The following is a 21,230-nucleotide window of genomic DNA, read 5'->3' as shown; positions in this document are numbered from 1 at the left end:
ATGTCACGGTAAATAAATAAGATTAAAGTTAGAAAGGGGAAATTTGTTTATGTTTGTAACTGGATTTTAAAGAGACCTTGAATGGGAGCATCAAAATGATGCCTTATAAGGATGATACTTGATGGAGGATGATATTTTTTCATATAAAAATCATATCCGAATGTTAGAGATTTAAAATACTAAAATAATCTTCAATTTAGTTCACGTTGTCCTTATATATTGAATACTTTAAATTATTTATACGTTTAAATAGAGCCGCTCAGAATTTTTGGGTTTTTGAAGAATCCTGAGTGGGATTGTAATGGGTAGGGCGTATCAATTACCATCAGATGAATGTTCTGCTATTCTCCCACCTTATAGTCATAGAAAAAACATATCTCAATTACGTAATTTATAAATGGTTGAGTTTTGTTCATCAAAAAAGGCTGTTATTGTACGTCAAAACAGACTGAGCATTGTGTTAACAATGTTAAGCCAATAATGGACAGCTCTTCCATTTCATTCCATTCTATTCCATTATGCAATTTAATAAATTCAATTGTTTTGATTTTAAAACAACAGTTCGTTTAAAAAAAAAGAAAACATCTGTGAGTGAGAATTGCTTACGGCAGGAAAATAAATATCCATACTTGTGTCACCGTACTTAAAAGTATTATTATAATGTCTGTAGATATATACTTTACGCTTGTATGAAAACTTGCGTTGGTGTAAGTACCATAAAATAGCAATAATATTTTGTGGACTTGCAGTGCTTGATAATATCGGTTCGCCTAAGCGTGAGGCAGCGCTCAATCGCTGTGCCAAATCAAATATGGCACTGAATTCTCTGCAAAACTTACATTGACGAGAAAGACAGCTAAAGCTAAGGCAATGATTTTAATGATGAAATTTCGTTATCGATATAACAATTGTTGTAGATTGTATAATGAACATTCATTATTTCTAGTCTAGTTAAGCTACACACTAAAACCCATAATGAAGGTGCTGTACCAACAAATAACAAACGAAATTCTATTTTATTTATCAAATTATTTATGCACACAAACTCTACTAAATTAAATTTAAATTTATACAAATTTTTACAATGCTTACAATCACCCCTATGTAAATATGTATAGGCTATAGGCCAATATTATAAACTGAACTATTTCCAACTCATAATTGTGTATGATATACCTATGATAAATATCTAATTCGTGCATGTTAAATTATTTATCTAGTTGGTAAGCCTAAATAAGTAAATAATAATCTGTTAACGATTTTTTATTACAACACTCGTTGGTTGCAAGACTTGTACTAAATATTATGTCTACATTTTTATTTTTCTGCAATAACTTACATACGAACAATAGGATCACAGTATCTACGAGATATTATTTATATGTACACCTACAGGGAAGTGTCCTTTGAGTTCATGAGTTGTGAAAAGTATTAAAAACTATACTATGACTGTCTGTCTATACGTTCGTCATCAGACAATTGAGCTACATCCAATGACATTCTATAGTATGTCTAGAACGTCATTGGCTATATCTCATAAATTACAATTATTAACTGAAATTTTGACAGAGTGTATTTAATAAAGGATGCCAATTACGTTCTATACACATAGACAAATCATGTTGTATGAAAACAAAGCTGAAATATGGAACAAGCCACAAATTATACCTATAATTAGCCTCGAATGCTATATTGCCCTATTTACTCCAGTTGAATAAATATTCTTGGTCTATAACCAGCAATGTAAAACACTAATTCAGTTTAGGTTACGTATGTTGAATTTAGAGCCCGATTCGGACAACAAAATTAAAAAGTATTCTACTTTACAAAAGCATTTAGAAGTATTGTATGTTGTAAGGTGCTACGGAAAGTGTGTCCGACTCCGACGTACTAAACCGCTTTTTCAAATGTCGTTTTAAATAACAAGAGCTGAATACAGCTATTGTGTTGCTTATACAAAAGCTTTAGTAATTATTATTATCAATTTTGCTTCCACCAACCGAATATTCCGTTCGATAATTAATTTTCATGGTCTCCTGGTAACTGTGTTAGCTCCGTTTAAATGTGTTACCCAACTTCATTAAAATGCTATATGATTTTATAACGGCGATAATGGTTACGCTTTGTTCTAGGCAGTCTTTAGATACAGTCAAAATATTTTGTTGTTTATATAATAAGTTGATTTTATAATAAAATAATATTTAGGGGATATATGTAACTTAAAAAAAAAAAGCAATAATGACGTTATTACCGCGATATCATCCATATATAAATGTGAAATAGTGGCTTGACTTCGCCGGATGCAACGAGATACAAGTTGGTGTGTGTAATAAGAAACACCATTTTTTTTCTACTATAACCATAATGTTAATATTTTATGATTTAGGATATATTGAAGCTCAATATTAAATTTTTATAAAAAAAAATAATGGAAAAGGAGGACAAACGAGCGTACGTGTCACCTGGTGTTTAGTGATCACCGCCGTCCACATTCTCTTGCAACATCAGAGGAATCACAGGACCGTTGCCGGCCGTTAAGGAAGGTGTACGCGGTTTTTTTTGAAGCTACCTCGTAGGTATCGTCCCGGAAACACCGCTTTTTTATAAATTTTATATCATTTCATCTTCACAATTTATATATTTGGTTGGATATAATTTGTTGGTAAGTGACGATGCATATTTAAAAGTGATCTGTGTTTCTCGCTGGTGTTTATTTAAATTAAAATGTTAATAATTAATATTAATCCCAATAATTAATAAAAGTAGTTTAAAAAAACTAAAAAACACGCTTTGGTTTTAAAGATAATGGTCGAAATTTAAAATGAACTTCAATTCCTGCCTTATCGACGATAGATGAATAAATTATATAAATTAACAGAAATGTTATTTTGCGAATTGAAAAATGGAACAATTTTATCAAATTAATATATTATCATCGGTTCTCGACAAATCTACGAAGATTGAACGAAATCTGGCCTTTTAAAGTGGGTTAAAATAGCGCAAATATAAGTCGGCTACAAACAAATATACATACAGGTGTAGCTAATAAATAGCGAGTAAAACGAGTATCCCTTCCTCACATCACATATTTACATTAACAGTTAGTTTTAGATGCAAATAAAGCTCTCTGATAAAATCGTATTTTAGCAAAATTAAATTCTAAAGTCATTAGTATATTAATTTTACCTTAGGGTTCTTAACTAAAACTTTACTCAAACGACTCACACACGGTCTCGTACAAACATGGGAATGATATTCATTTAATTTGATTAAAGAACAAACGATGGTCGGATGTTTTGAAAATGCTCTCACATACATCACATTTTGCTACATTTCATGTTCTGCGAGTGCAAATTTTAATTAAATTATGGTACTATTATTGTGATTTTACTACTAATTTGGTGTTTTCATAATTTTGAGTGAATAGATAGGTTTTTTAATTAATTTGTAAGTTCCTAAGGAATATTAATATGCAGTGTTTTGATCGCATTTACATGATTCGACCGACATAAAACAGTTTCTGTTATCATATAATAAAGAAGAGCAAATTTTTAGAAATCAAACCGAACGAGAAATCGAATAAAAGAAAAGAAGTGAAAAATTCATCTTGAACTCATTATTCCACGACTTTTTTGTTCTATATTTATAAGTAATTGGCAAATCCCCGTGGGTCTCATTAATTAAAAAAAAATTTGAGGCCTAGAATAAGTATTTTATTTATTTTGCGATAGTCCTGTATTTCTTGAAACTGTCAAGCTCGGGCTCTTCTAAAATCTCCTTCCACTTCGCTTGATCTTTTTCTGCTACCGTTCACTATGTTAGCTTGACCATTTGTCTAAGATCTTGTGCAACATCCATTTCTCCAACGGGCATGAATGAAGTAGTTGCAAGGAGAAAAGGGACAAAATTTGAATCGCTGATGAAATAGAAACTTCAGCTCTTAAACATTAGAATAACTTAAATACTATTTATTCCCTTGTTTAAATAGCCTGAATTATATTATACCAATAATAATGCCATTGCACAGAATTATATTACGACCGTTTTCAAATTAGAGTTTCGCATTTAATTAAAAGGTTGTTGAATTCAATACCGCCTTGCTTTGTTTACAGAATATTCCCTGTTATTGGTTGGATATTAATTAAGGACCTAGCCTGGTGCTCATTTGATGTAAATACATTCATTTCTATAACGATGTCGAGTTGTTATGAACGCTTTATCGTATGAATAATTAAAATCTCTATTGCATATGCTAGTCATTATACTTTGGGTCACAGTGCGTTATTTGAATCACCAAAAAAAACTTGAAAAATGTTCGATAGTTATAGATACGTACATCTTTGGTTCCGGTGTCCTTTTTCTGGTTGATATTTTTATTCTATCTGTAAATTTCTTCCCCATCATGCTTCTGCATCATGATTCATCGCATTCTGACATGTTTCCAGTTTTTGGGTTTGTGCTTTTTGGCAGCCATATGTAAACAGGCTGAATCCTGGTGTTGAAGAGTTTTCTTATATTGAAATTACAAGGGTAACCAGACTTAACATGCCACTAACGGCCGTTTCCAATATTCAGTCTATCTACGGTTGTTGCCTACCTGAGATAAAAATCCCAATGTCCCAATAAGCTTATCGGCGGTATCTCACCTTGTCCGTACACGCTGTCTGTCAATGGGAGGACGTATAGCTTACCAGCGATAGAAGTTTGTATGGAAATTGCAATTCACGCGTCCTAATATAAGGTGATAAGAATAACTTATCGGGTATATTGGGAGAGCTTCAGACTATTGACAGCTAATTACTAACAGTAGATGGCAGTAATTTATTGGTAATGGGAATGGCCGTAAGTGACTAGCCCTGACAAGTTGCTCCGAATTTTGAGTTTAATTACTTATAATTAAACCTTATAATTACCTTAGTATAAAAAATGAAAAGTGTCTGAAGAAAATAATAAACAGAATTGTTTGAGATTAGCCTCCTAACTGGGGAGCAATCATAATGTTTTGGTAGTAAGAGATGCTTTTAGCGTTGAATTAAAATAATAGAAATAGAGCTCCAAATGTCGGAAATTTCCTTCTCTTTAAAGATCTTTTATTCACTCGATGTTACATTCCTTAAATATCAATAGTTTTTGAGTTAATAACGAAAAACTATAGCTATAAAAACTATCAATCAGTCATAGATTTTTATGAGCTTTGTCAAGAGTTAACACGTTTTTGAACTTATTTACAATATCCAATAATATTGATCCTATATTTTTTTTTTTTTTTAGAATATTTATTTAAAATACAATATAGTTATAGCTTACAATATAATAACACACACTTAAACTTTAGGAAGCTTATCTGTGTGTGAAGCCGCTTTGAATTTAATTACATAATATTTAAAAAGAAAACAACAATTACTTTCAATTAATACAGTTATTACAAGATGTTAACTTACAATTTTAAACAAAGTAGTATAGAAATCAATAAAATGCAAAACAAAAAATAATTATCAACTAAATGTTAGTAATTACAAATTAGTTGTCTACTTAGCTTACCGCAGATACAATTATATTAATGAAGGATTTTGTAAAAAGTACTTTTTTAACGATGACTTATATTTATTTTTATTTATGTATAATTTTTGAATCTCTAAGGGAGTCTCGTTTAAGTATAGAGGAATGACGTAGTTGTTTGCTCTGGTGCCATATATATTTGTAGATTTAGGTAATTTAAATGACATGTTTGTTCCTGTAAATTGTCTTAGATGAGGCAGTCTTTGAATTTCTCTAAGGAATTTAGATTCATTTATATCTGACAATATACGGAATTTCACTTTATCAAAGACATTTATAACCTTGCAATGTTTAAATAGTGCAAGATCCGTATTTTCTTTGTGTTTATAAAAATAATTTGGAACGATAGTTTTAAGAATTCTTTTTTGTAATTTGTATATATCCTCTAAATATGACTTGTACGTCCTTCCGTAACTGCTTAGTCCGTAGTTTATAACGGAATCCGCCAGAGCCATATATAATAATCTTAGGGCACTATAAGGTAACTTATATTAGATAGATACATAATCTTGCCAGTGGACTATTGAGCTTGGGTTCTAATTATATTTATGTCCCATGTCGTATCGTCCTGGAAACACTGAACATGGAAGCTCATTCAACAGCTTGGTTGTACGTGGAAGAAAGTTCATTGAAAACCGCACTGTGGAGGAACGCCACACATCCAGATGATATGATATCTTAATTTGCGGTGTGTCTTGCGTAGCTGGAATTCGAATCAATCAATATATTGTGATAAAAATAATCTTATTAGTAGATTAGATCAGTGCGAAGTAATTGCACTATTTAATTGAATCTGTTTCGAAGGATTTCCTATTAAAAAGGGATAAGACTTAATCCGCAGCCCCATCCGTTCGTTCAATATCCTCAAGCCCTTATTACTAGTATTCTTCAGTTATCGCTGAGTTTTATTCCATTGTCGAGTCTTATGAATATTATTTGTATTTATAATTTAATGATGTCTTAAAGTATGTATTTTCTTTGTACCCATTCTACGATTACTGCTTCTCTTAGATATAAGCTTGCTTATCTTTCTGACTCTATTTATTATACTGTTTATGTCGTAACTGCAGAAGTACTTATGCCAACATTCTTCACGTCTTCTCATGCTATTATGTTTGAAAGTGAATTTAAAATCTATATAATATAGTTGGTGACCGGTGCGCTACACTACACCTAAGCAAATATATACATAAAAAAATAAAATGCATGCAAAAAGAAACTAAAATGATATTATATAGGAATTGAATTTCAGGATCGATTGGCGATCGATAACTTAAAAGGTGAATTCTAAATATTTTTTTAATCGAATTCGCACACTGGAAGCGGTTAGAGGTTTTTATAGTGTCGTCCTATATATGACTTCACTATGTAGTAGGAGGCCTGTCCCATTCTCAACGAGCGGAATTATGCTACGAACAATGTCTATCAAATAAAATAAGGCGCCTTATAGACGCCTGGTTTTAAAGCGAACGCTTTCAGGAACAATTTTAACAAAATAAATCTTTAATGAGTAGCCGGTAGTGATTGTTTACGATTATTAAACTGACCAATTACGATACGTTGTGATCATTTTCTGACCAATGAGCACTCAGTATCTCGCACCAATCACAACAGTTGTTTGACTGTATTTTTTCGAATTGAGAATATATATGTGTTAGAAATATAGTGGGTTATATTATGTTAAATAGAATGTTGAACTCAAATCAAGTAAAAGTAGGTATATCTTAAATCCTATAGCTGATGCCAATTTTATGATACATGTAGTCTCTCTCTCTTCATACTAATATTTGTAAATCTTGTGCAAAATGCAGATAAGTGGTGATTTCTAGATGTAAAGATTGAGGTATCAAGGCCGACCGGTAGTGTTGTAACATTGTCCATTGTAATCATTCTCCCACAATTAATTCACGCACAAATATGAAGTTGAAAACGCCCAGATCCTAGTTTCATTGTTCGAAGTAATTGATAATATAATGATAATGTTCTGTTGATTATTATCATCACGATATCTTCAGTTTTGTTGGTCAGTCCTACGCAAAAATTTAAGGAAAGCTTTTTTCTCATAAGTATCTATCATCCGACAACTTCGTACTCGACCGTCCCACGATGTGACAGACGATGGCGGGAACGAGGTACGAAATATGTCAACGGGTAGGGGGTGGAGTTGCGGCGAAGGGCAACGCGTGAGATGCCCATAACCAGCTACCCGATGGTCGCGCACGTAGTTGCCAGACTATACTAAATTTTACTTCTTCTTCTTTGTTCTCTCCTTATCTCTATCTGCAGTGAAACGGACTGCAGTGGTTTAAACGTCTTTGACAAGTCATTCACTAATAACTACTATTATAAGGAATAATAGTGGCTACTTGAAAAAGCAAAATTTGTTTCAAAGGTTAAATCGCCACTAAACTCAAAAGACAAGATAAGGCTAAAGACGCAGGCTGCCACTTGTGTTAAATAAACATAGTATTTAAAAATAATATTCTGGTAAACGTTATATAATTTCACAGGAAAACATAAAAGCGTCGGCCACTAACTAGTCGTCATATCGGGACGCGTTGGTTCCATCCTCCTCCTGCCACGTACCAATGTGTTCGATTTTCGAATTCATTATGTAGGTTAATTGGACGCTGTTACGGTGAACAATAACACTGGAGTAATCTACAGACACCTGCGAATAAATTCAAAGGCTGTGTGTGGGGTTGAGCAACTCGCAACGTCTCGGTTTAACTTAAAAAAAATTACAGGCTTAAACGGGACTTAACCCAGGGCCGTTTTCACGCAAAATAACATACATTAACACATAGGTGTATTCGAGAATATGTTATTTATTTATTAAAACCAACATTTGTTAAGATTGATGCATTATACAGTATGGAAACAGCTTATATGAAATAAATGTTGATACATACTTGTTAGCATATTAGCTGACGATATACCAAAAATTAACGAAATCCGTGCAGTGGTTTTGTCAAAAAGTAGGCTTGTACCAACTTCCTTATTTTTATTTATTTTTTTATGAAAATAAGAGACGAGACGAGCAGGACGCACAGCTGATGGTAATGGATACGCCCTGCCCATTGCAATGCAGTGCCGCTCAGGATTCTTGAAAAACTCCAAAAATTCTGAGCGGTACTACAACTGCACCCGTCACCTTGAGACATAAGATGTTAGGTCTCATTTGCCCAGTAATTTCACTAGCTACAGCGCCCTTCAGACCGAAACACAGTAATGCTAACACTTTACTGCTTCACGGCAGAAATAGGCGCCGTTGTGGTATCCATAATCTATCCGACATCACGTGCAAAGGAGCCTCCCACTTGTTCGCTGCTCAGGAAATCACCCAGAAAACAGTGGTTTTGTAAGTATTGAACTTCCAAAAATAAACTATTTTTGTACAAAGCTTAATTCACTAATTTATAAATTGTTAAAAATATTAAAACATTCGAATAACACAAAACTACTAGTTTTTAATGCCTTGTTTAGATTGTTGGTTAGTAATTGTAAATAAAGTATCGATAAACTAGAATTATGGGGTATGTCCTATTTACGCCTTTATTATTTTCGCCATTTTATTTAAGTATTTTTTAATTTGTTATTCAGTTTAACGCGAGCTTTCGGAATGTGTATCTGATGTCAGGAGTGTCCAAGCGAGTGCTTTACGCAGCCCATGATTGTTTCAAGATTTGGTTGAAAAAGTTAGTTTTATTTATTAATTTAACTTTCTTAAAGTTCAAGTGAAATACTTCAATCAATTTACTTTTCTTCGCTAATAATTATGTTATTGTTAAGAGCTTGTTTACGAGAAGAGAAGTAACAGCCAATTCGCCGCCGTGAGCTACGTTGTCCCGGGTCAAAGCACGTAGTCTAAACAGACTGTTTTCTTTTTTCTAACTCAATTTTGATAATTACTTTCTTTGAAATTTTTTTTTTTGTGATTTAGGGATTTTAATTTAATTATTATTTTTTTTTATACTTCTGTGGACCAGTATGACTTGTATTTTCATTTATTTCATATAAGCTGTTTCCATACTGTATATTACGATACAGAAAAATATATTGTACTGACTGTAACAAACAATTACAGGTATTAACCACATGCTTCAATAATTTTCACAAAGTAAATGTTAGTTTAATCTTCAGAGAAAAAAAAATAATAACAAGAGAAAAAAAAACAAATATTCTTAAGAATTAATTGTTAGTTGATTTATGTTATATAGAGAATATGTTAATATATTTAGCCATTAAAATAAATCTGAGCAACGCTTAAATCAATAAAAAAATTAAAGATGCCTGTAAAAATTTTCAAATAGCTTCGAAGATGTTTGACATTTCTTAATCTTAAATTATTTATACGTCTTGATAGACTATGACAGCTGTGAAAACTTCGAAAAAAATAATAGTTAAAAAAAACTAATAAGCACGCTTTATATAAATTCAACTAAAAAATAGAAAATAAATTTAAATTGAAAAAAGTGTAATAAATATATATTTATTGTAAAAAAGGCGTGGGTTGTAGAAGAATTATTATTTTAATAATATCTTAAAAAGCACCCCACGCTTTTTTTTACAATGATATATATTTTTTTACACCATTTTCAATTTAAATTTATTTTCTATTTTTTATTTGAATTTTATATAAAGCGTGCTTTTTAGTTTTTTTTTAACTATTATTTATTTTTCATTTTCTAGTCAAATTGGTAGTGTCAAAATGTAATGTCATCGGTTCTCGATAAATCTACAAAGTTTGAACGAAATCTAGCCGTTTAAAGTGGGTTAAAATCGCGCACAAAGAAGTCGGTTACAAACATACGAACATACATACAAACATAAAGGTGAAGCTAATATAAAGCGTATAAAAATTGAATTTAGAACCTCTATTTAAGCAATTCGCGCACACTAACACAAAGGGTCATACAAATCGTTAGTGTCAGACATTATTCCTGGCTTGTTCTTATCGGTTGTCTAACAGCAAGAGACTGCATATGTGTGACATAATTATCTGAGACAATTATGTCACACTTGAGCAGCCTTCCAAATAAAAATGGTTCATAAACAAATTACAAACAATGCACAAATTAATTGAAGTCTAAACATTAGATATTTTTATAATACAAATACTATCAATGTAAGTTGACTTTATATCATATTTTATTGACTTGTTAAATAAAATTCAAGTGGAGCTCGAAATGTTAAAGCTTGAATAGGTAAAATCTGAATAGGCTACACAGAGGTAGCCCCTGCTAACCTGGCCTTGACAGGGATTTCAAATTATACAGGGTTGGACTGTGGATAGTGTAATTGCATCGAAAATTCATTTTTGTTGACTGACTGAACTCTAACTGACTGAATTGACATAATATAATTTTGCTATTGTTAGTGACGCAGGAACGTATGTGCGAAGTGACAACTTTTAGTACAATCTATATAAAGGGGTAATGTTTGTAAGTTTGTAGGGGGTAATCTTTAGACTGCTAAACCGATCTTGAAAATTCTGTTACCAGTATAAGAACATATAAAGCATATGTTAGCACTATAGGAAGCCATATATTAGATATAAATGAACGAAAACGTTTTTTATGAACGCTCTATATTGTATATATATGCATGTGGGACTATTGGATACTAAAATAACATGGTAACATTGGTAAATGAGGACGAAGTCACGCGTAAGAGTCAGTCTCGATTATAATGATGTTATGTTTGAGCTCAATTTTATAAAATCTTGCCTATTTGTTGCCGAATCCTGCTTAAGAGTATAATTTAACTATAAATAAAAGTTGTTCGTATATAAATTATTCGTTTATTTATAATTCGGTGTTTATCAAATGTTTTTAAATCTATCCAATTCTACAAAGCAACAGTTTAACCCCCAATTTTAATCGACTGACGCACGAAACACAAAACGTCATTCGCAGTAATTGCATATGTGAGATTCGACAAGTAAACGAAACAGTTTCTGAACAATTAATAACTGTTTGTTTGGTGTTTTGTAGTTTTTGAACAAAATTGTTATAAATTAGTAAAATTTTAAAAATGATATTATAATGTGAGTCTCGTCGAAGGTTTAGTTTTATTGAAGAATTTGAATTAACATTACATACAATGTGATTTTCATAAAAGCCCAAATATTTGTATATTACGTATTTTATACATTTGTGGTTGATATATTATATTTACAACCAAATAAAGGTGTGTATACTAGGTCTTTGTTAATGTTCTTTAAATTTCCTTTTTATCCGAATTTTTTCTTTCATATTTCTGCTGATGTAATTATAAGTTTTGTACTTACTAAGATACTATCCAAAATGGCTGATAGTAGGTCTCGTATTCCAAATTGAAAATAAGGCACAGATATAACGGAGTTATAACATAGGGGCGTTGTGTACAAAGTACTCAAATATGTGTGTATGTGTGAGTACAAAGAACGAGCGTATAGGTTTGTGTTGGAGAGATGGTTGACCGTTAGCGGCCAGCTCGCAAAAGACTTCTCACTTTAAGTCAATTAACACTTTTGCAAGTAACACGTGAAAGTACAAAGTGACATACTTTAGACAAAACCTACTTATAAATATAATCAAATCTTAAAGTAAATAGTATAAATATATAATTTACGATCCCTCTATTTATATCTCAAAAATAAACGACGATATCATACAAAAATAAAATTCGTTGACTGCAATACATACATGTTTTCCTGGCCGGCTCCGCCGCAACCGTTGCTCTATTTTAAATCTGTAATATCTTCAAAAATATGCAATTAAATCACATGCTGTAAAATCCATATTGATCTAAATTTAATGCACAATGTATTTAAGGTAATTAGTTGGATGAGGATTTATGATGTATTGCTTAAAATCGTATTTACGAAGGTAAATAAGCCCTTATTTATCGTAAAAAGTAAATGATATAAAATGGTTATTGTGGGTTATATCCTAATATATGTAGCTATAGCTAAGAGATTGACATATACCGTTACGGACTTTTTAAGGTGTACAATACTGTAGTACATTATTTTGATCTATCTCATAGGGTTTAGCCAGCGCAGCGTTTGCAATGTAAGCGCAAAATATGTACTTATTGACGACGTGACATTAGAAACCTCTAAAATTTTCTGTGTTTCTTTACAATATTATGCATGTGTTATTATGCATTTATTATGCATATAAACCTTCCTCTTGAATCACTCTACCTATTAAAAAAACCACATCAAATCCATTACGAAGTTTTAAAGATCTTAGCATACATAGGGACAGACAACGGGTAACGACTTTGATAAATACAATGTATGTAGTGATTGTACAGTCATACACAACAATGATTAAGTGTCCGTTAAGATATTATAAAACTTCTCAGACACATCTGCACAGCAATGCGATGCAGCGGCGCGGCCTGTTGAATTCTGACACACTCTACTTGTAAATGTACTTCCAGGTAAACAACACTTTTGAGTTCAGTAGGCCTGGTCAAATGGTAATGACATGAAGTAAGCAGCTAGTCGAGAATAATAAGCATGCACTTGGGGTCAACAAACTGTGAACTATGTCTTCATTATTATAATATATGAACATTATATTTGGATGAATAAAATGACCTCAGAACTATTTCGGTTTTTTCCTTTTGTAGTAGTTAACTGCAGACCGGGGTTAATCAAACCAGATATATTTTACCTAGTTATGTTCATGAATATGGCAAAAGGACGTGAGAATACATGCTACCTAGCATATTAAATAACTTACCTACAGATCTATACACAATCATTCTCAAAAATAAAAATTCAAAGTATTATCAATAAACGCGAAGTAATTCCAATTGAACGATTAGTCTGTATCTTACCTTTGTCACTACAGAATTACATGAGAGGGAGAAGTAATTTTAAACTTGGATCAATTTTACACTGCGTTTTGTTACTCCAAGTGTAAATTGCGTTTAGTGTTTATAAATTTACTTTGATTTATATGTTTAATATTATTATATTGTAATAGTAATATTATACTTTGAGCTGCAAATAAAATAAAATTAATTAGTTAAATAATATTTCACTCACAATATTATCTAATTAAATTATTGTTAATTGAATCCAAAATTTAATTATATTCAGACAGTATACACGAAGAATTTAATCTTTCTTTAAACGAAATTAGAATGGATATTATGAAAACGTCTGGCATTAAACAAATTCCGTTCACCTTGATAATAACATTCCAGCATTAAATTTTGTGAGCAATTGAAAAACTTATTATATTGCTACTTGATAAGATTGTAATGTTTCGCAAGTACACTTTCAATTATATAAACAAACTAGCTGACGTTATTTGCCATATCAGTGGGAGGCTCCTTTGCACAGCATGCCGGCTAGATTCTGGGTACCAAAACGACGCCTATTTCTGCCGTGAAGCAGTAATGTGTAACCATTACTGTGTTTCGGTCAGAAGGGCGCCGTAGCTAGTAAAATTATTCGGCAAATGAGACTTAACATCTTATGTCTCAAGATGTAGTGCCGCTCAGAATTTTTGGGTTTTTCAAGAATCCTGAGCGGCACTACATTGTAATGGGCAGGGCGTGTCAATTACCATCAGCTGAATGTCCTGCTCGTCTCTTCCCTTATTGTCATAAAAAATATAAATTGATTTATTAAATTTTTTTAGGAATATTCGTCTCCGGATCTATGATTATAAAAAATTATATGCCGACACAAGATAATAAAAGTAAACCTCTTAAATTATCCTTTTTCCTTCTGACGAAAGCGCTATTTTTCAGGTATTTTTAATAACAATTTTAATTACTAAAAACTAAAAGTACATAGTATCCACATCCACAAACTTTGTTTGATATCACACTGCTGAACTTTGTAGCGACGGAGGTAATCCAGCTCTGAAATATGATGAAGTTTAATGAAATGGACAAACCTGTATCATGTAGCATGATCATGTACAAACAATACTGTAAGCTTCTCTAGAGTATACAACATGTTTCTCTTATGAATAAATTTCTAATTTCGACTACATTGTAATGCATAGCCCCGTGAAAGACCGTGGCTTATCCCTTAAAATAGACTTTGTCCAATTTATTATATTTTAATATTTTTCATAATGGTGAAAAAATACGCTTACAGTGTGAATAATATGAAAGTATAGCTGAGGTTTCTTGAATGAGACATTTACAAAGTGGTAAAATGTCCCCCCCCCCCCCCTCTGTAAAATAAGAGAATGATAAAACTAAAAAAAATATATGGTGTATATTACCATGCAAACTTCCGCCGAAAATTGGTTTGAACGTGATCTAGTAAGAAGCTTTTTTTTAATACGTCATAATTAATTAAAATAACTTAATTAAAAATAAACACACTAAATAATTAAAACATCGATCAAAGTTACAATCGATATTATGTTACAAGCTGCTACGGAACCCTTCATGGGTGAGTCCGACTCGTATTTGGCCGCTTTTTGTAACTAGACGTGACTTGAACTGTAATATTAGAGACATTTTTTTTTATGAAAATAAGGGACAAGACGAGCAGGACGTTCAGCTGATGATAATTGATACGCCCTGCCCATTACAATGCAGTGCCGCTCAGGATTCTTGAAACCCCCAAAAATTCTGAGCGGCACTACAACTGCGCTCGTCACCTTGAGACAAGATGTTAAGTCTCATTTGCCCATTAATTTCACTAGCTACGGCGCCCTTCAGACCGAAACACAGTAATGCTTACACATTACTGCTTCACGGCAGAAATGGGCGCCCTTGTGGTACCCATAATCTAGCCGGCATCCTGTGCAAAGGAGCCTCCTCCTCCTCCATACTGGTAGACATGCACCGCTGACATCGGAAAAGGTACAATTATTCGTTTTCAATTAATTTACGTAATACTTTTCTTTCCAATTGATACTTCTTTTATATATTGTATATGTTTGTTGTATGTGGTATTTGTTTTGTATGGACATTTTTATGTGAGAGAACTTATTGGCGCACGGTTTGACAGTTCTGCTGTGAAACAATTTAATTATAACAAAAGGAAGCATGTTTTACGAAATAATTCTTGATTTTATGAAATATTATTGACAAATTCATAAGAACATTATTTTATTTATTATGTACAGCACAACGTCTATCGGGTCAGCTAGTATACAGAGTGTCCCAAAGTTATGGGACATGAAGGGAAAGTACCTTAAATATTGAAGATAGGCTATTTTACTGAAAGAAGGCTTTATGTTATTTTTAAAAGTTGTATCCCCAAAAGAAGAAATCTTTTGGTGTAAGGTCCGGGGATCTGGCCGGCCATCTAATCGGTCCATTCGTACCAATCCAAGTAGGAAAACATTAAATTTACGTTGCTCCTTTCTTTTAAAATACTATGTTACTTAAGAAGAGTTATTAGTTTATGGCCATTCTTTCGATTGGCATTATAAAAGTAGGGGTGTTTTTTTTTACATTTCAGTCGGTTCGATTCCCAGACGAGGCAAGTAATTTTTAGAAAATCTTTGAATGCAGAAGTACTAACTTTTAAAAATAACATAAAGTCTTTTTTCAGTAAAATAGCCTATCTTCGATATTTAAGGTACTTTCCCTTCATGTCCCATAATTTTGGGACACCTGTATATATATATATATAATAACACTATTGCGTATACTATGATTGTGACGTTCATACGTAACAGTATAATATTCAATGCACTCAGGAAATGCCACACAATGATAATTAATAGCATTGTACAAGACGCTTTCAAATCAAACATATTAATTATCATAGAACTAACTACTTGCGTTTGAAGATAACATTTCATAGAACATGAATGTTGCTTTAACTGTGGGGCTCAATGATTGTAATTGATCTCTTACTGATTTCATTCTATTAGGTTTGGAGAGCTTTTTTATGACAATAAAGGACGAGACGAGCAGGACGTCGTTCGAAGCACAGCTTGTTACCGATTACAATACAGTGCCGCTCAGGATCCTTGAAAAACCCATAAATTCTGAGCGCCACTACAATTGCGCTTGTCGTCTTGAGACATAAGATGTTAAGTCTCATTTGCCCAGTAATTTTACTAGCTACGGTGTCTTTCAGACTGAAACAATAATGCTTACTCATTATTGCTTCACGGCCGAAATAGGCGCCGTTGTTTTACACATAATCTAGCCGGCATCCTGTGCAAAGGAGCCCCCCACTGGTAAATCAGATTTTACAAATTTTTTTCAGTGTAAAACAGATGTCTTTAATCGCAAGTTTTTTTAATTGAAAAACATTACAGGGACTTAAAAATGAAAAGTTTAATATCAGACCGTCTATCTGACTCATCCAGGCTTATCTAGGTATGCCTATGACATATATGTCATAGTCACTGCTCGATATGCAACCCTTTTGCGGAATCACTGGTTTGCCCTAAGGGGTTTATTTATTTAGGAGTCTATTGAACTCCAATTTCTGCCTTTGAAGGATGCATTTTTAGCCAAAAATAGAACGTAATAAACGTTTTTGTAAAACGTCTACATAAAACAAATTGCTTTGGACATTGGCTAGTCTATAGTGTATCTATCTTTCAAGCGAATATTGCATGGCATCAAACGTTGACAAAAAACAAAAATTTAAACATGTTTAAACATGTTTAATATATGTACATTAAACGGTTGGGTAAGCATGTAGTTGAGTGAACCAAAGTAATTAGATTGTCGTAAAAAAGGTTTTATAACGAGAAGTTTATAACAAAATATAAATTTAAATAAAGATATATTGAGAAGGAGTTGTTTAGACAACTTTTATAGAGTATCACATTTTAAGCGCTGCACCATTATGTGCGAGGGTAAAATAGTAGATTGTTAACCGAGGGTCGAAAGAATCGATTCCCGAGGTATTTCGACGGCCGAGCGCAGCAAGGGCGGCTATAGTCCGAGTAGGAATTGATTCTTTTACCCGTGTTAAACACTTTACTTTTCATTTTGAATATGAGGAAAATAAAAGTAGTTGTTTAACTTAACTATTTATTGATAATATATATATTTGTAGTACCTATTTAAAATTAATTGTCAAATTAGGACAATTTATGTCGACTTTTAAAATTTTAAATATGGAACTCACCGCGTAATTGTTGCGGCTTATTCCGCTCAAAGAAGTTTTCGCTAAGTTCACAATGACTGTTCAGAAAGTCACATGGCCGCAGCAATTTTATTAACAGCTGACAGCAGTTCTATTTTTAAAGTTCATTCCGGCCCTTAGGTGGGAATATTTGTATGAGTTTTTCCCTCTCTATGGAGAGAAGCAGCATTTTCCACCCAATAATCAGATCAAAACAACATTACTTTCTGAGTATGAGAAATGAAAAAATGCTATGGCACAAAAAAAAAATATTCAATGCGATTGAAAATGTTAATTGCAAGTATGCTCATGGTGCTCATTCATTCAGTTCAGTATAAATTCTTCCTACGAGACATGATCGTGCCTGGACAGGCAGAATAAGGTCGCCCAGACATGTAACAGGCAAGTCTTCCAGACTGACAGACAGAAGTAATGAAGTCCGGCGGGCTTACGTGCAGGCGTAACTGTGTGCAAATCCGTCAGTGAATTACAATTACAATTACAATTCCCTGCTTTACAAGTCCGCGCGATCTTAAGTCATCTGTTTGTCTGTGCTGGCAGAATCCAAATGCTATAATTTATGCAATGACGTCAATGTGACATTTATAAGAGACCGTTACAACTGTGATTCAAGGAAGCGCCCACGCGCTCGCTTCAGCTCCCCCTAGCCCCCTACAGAACTGAGAACTGACCGGTCGATGGCATCAGCGCAGCCTCAGAAGGAGGCACCGATCTGCGGAAACCAACCAGTGCAAAGGTCACTGCCACCCGCATTGCACCGCCCACTGCCACCCACTCACCGCCGACGCGGGCGTCCACCACACGCCGCCCTAGGCCGCCTGACGCAGACCACCCTATGACACCCGCTACGCCAAATAAACTACACGGGGAGTGATGATCAATAATCGATCGATCGTGCCATTTTAAGGCACTAGGACACTGAAACATTCATCTAAAGGACGACCGTAGAAATAAAGCATTCGTTTCATGCCCTAGGATTAGCAGAATATACATGAGAGAGGCATACTTGAGAGACCCAAACATGGCACTCGTGCTCCCCGCCGGTAGTTTAAAGGGGATACGAGGCCTACCCTCTAACTGATGTGGAAATAGTTTTCGAACCGGAATACGTCAATAAAGCTGAAAAAAGAAAGGGCGCCTTTACCGCTTTTGCTGAGTGTTACAGTGAAGACATGTTTTATTTTATTTTATGAAAATAAGCGGCCCTTGCCCATTATAATTACCAATGACTGCATTGTAATGGGCAAGGGCCGCTCAGGATTCTTGAAAAACCCAAAAACTTTAAAGCGGCACTACAATTGCGCTCGTCACCTTGAGACAAGATGTTAAGTCTCATTTGCTACGTCGCCCTTCAGATCGAAACACAGTAATGTTTACACATTACTGCTTCACGGCAGAAATAGGCGTCGTTGTACCGGCATCCTTTGCACAGGATGTCGGCTAGTTTATGGGTACCACAACTAGGTCGTCGCGACATATTGAGATTATTAAGTATTGTAATTCTATGTTGCAATCTTAATGATATGTGAGCAAATTTTCGCCACAGTTCACATAAGTTGGTGACAACAACTACAGCATGCATGCAATTCGAGAGCAATAAGCAATGAGCTTCCTTGTGCGGTGTTTCCGGGACGATACGACATGGGTACCTTCAAAAAAAGCGCGTACACCTTCCTTAAAGGCCGGCAACGCTCTTGTGATTCCTCTGGTGTTGCAAGAGAACGGCGGTGATCACTTAACACCAGATGACCCGTACGCTCATTTGACCTCCTATTCCATAAAAAAAAATGCGCCTACCAGCATAAAGGTCGTGGTGGGACAACACCACAGTACAAACAGCAATCTGTAAACTGCGACCACCCAGCCAAACTTGAACTGTGGCGGTAACATACAAACCAAAAATGACATGGCTCTTAATCTTAAGTACTCGTAATACCCATCTGGGTATTACGCATTCTTGGATAAGCTGCACTCTTGTTGATTTTACTTAAATGTATTTTGTTTTTCGTTTTCATAATATTATGTATGTTTATTCGACGCGTTATAATGTCGGAAACGCTCTTGTGATTCGTTTGAGCAACAAGAGAGTTTGAGCTCAGTCATCAGTTCCATAAAAACATGTAAACGTGTAGTATTTATAAATAACTGCAATAATTAGGAACAATTGAAATTCAAAGATACACAATAATTACCATATTATTGTGTATAAACATGTAACCTCAAGCCAACTTGTCTTACGTTTGAGTTATTTCAACCAACCTAAAATGATGTCCGTAAGGTTGAAGTCCATTCCAAAGGGCATCAATGACCGAATGATCAAACTGTTTACTATTCTTTCTTTCTCTCTGTATTCAAACATGGTTTCTCAAGAGAGCACGTTAAATTGCTTAGTGAAAATTAATTTTAATCTAAATTACACAATTTGTAAATGTCGGCAAGTAGTTTCTAAGTCAACACAGTAAATGTGCATAGATTTGTCTTGATAGCAAGTTATTAACATTTCTTTTCTCTTTAAACCAATTTGTTCACATATCAAGATTGCAACATAATATTACAATAATTAATAATCTCAACATGTCGCGACGACCTTGCTTACATAATAGAAATACTTTGTGCAATTGTACAGACTTTCTGGTTGTAACAACGCTCCTGGAAACACAGATACATAACAATAGGTGGCTTCATTTCAGTTAGGCATACTTAACATTCACCTCACATCACATTGAACAGTAACAAGCAGCGCAGTGTTGAAATCATCGAAAAACTAAAAACGTGTTCTTCTAGCTTCTACGTAGATCAAACACTTATAGAACTTGTATAGCACCAAAATGAAATCCATGTACGTTGACTTTAAATACTGTTTTTTTTGCGCCCAGACAAAGGGAAAGTGCTACCCTCCATGATAACGACGGGAGGGAGGTGGTGAATTCTCGTGCACACCAATGCAGCCTAAGTTTGCGTTGGTTATGTGGGACACAAAATCTAAGCGCCTACCCACTAAACACCATCTAAGGTTGGCCAAGCAAGTGCCCTTTAAGCCTTCATTGAAGGCGAACTTCTTTTGGGGAGAGAAAGACGCAAGCGGCACTCCCTATGGAGTATCCGCTGGGATTTTGAATACCGAAATTTCACTCTCATTATAGCGTTTTTCTCTAAATTGAGATAACTTGCAGTTCTAAAAAAAAGTTTATGATATAATACGTCGGATCTTTGTTGTATTTTGTATTTTAAAATCACATGTTGTAACTAATAGGTCAAGAATTGACCTCGGGACATTTAGCTTCAATTTAGTTTGGTTATTATTACTCCAAATAAAATTTTTTGTTTCTAAAACTGCACAAACGTAAGTTAGATTGAGTAGTTATCTTAATTTTTTTAGTCATCAATTATTATTCATTTATAATAATTTTAATAATTAAATACGACTCGTACGCCCCGGTCACCCGAAGAGCAAGGTCACTTACATATATTAATCCAAGTCCAAATATTTGTTATTTGCGTATTTCAAATAACTTATAATTTCGGTGGTGTGCCGGCGGAAAAGTTTTGCCTACGTCGGTCACAATGTCCGCCAAACACC

General features: G+C 33.7%; 1 protein-coding gene across 1 annotated transcript in view; it reads left to right on the top strand.

Annotated features, from left to right (window-relative positions):
- The window catches only part of LOC126978421 (sushi, von Willebrand factor type A, EGF and pentraxin domain-containing protein 1), a 102,570-nt gene that overhangs the window by 32,129 nt on the left and 49,211 nt on the right, over window positions 1-21,230 (top strand). The window lies entirely within an intron of this gene.

This window comes from Leptidea sinapis, chromosome Z, assembly GCF_905404315.1.
Source record: "Leptidea sinapis chromosome Z, ilLepSina1.1, whole genome shotgun sequence".
Classification (NCBI taxonomy): Eukaryota; Metazoa; Arthropoda; class Insecta; order Lepidoptera; family Pieridae; genus Leptidea; species Leptidea sinapis.
This window is presented reverse-complemented; position numbering and strand designations above follow the sequence as displayed.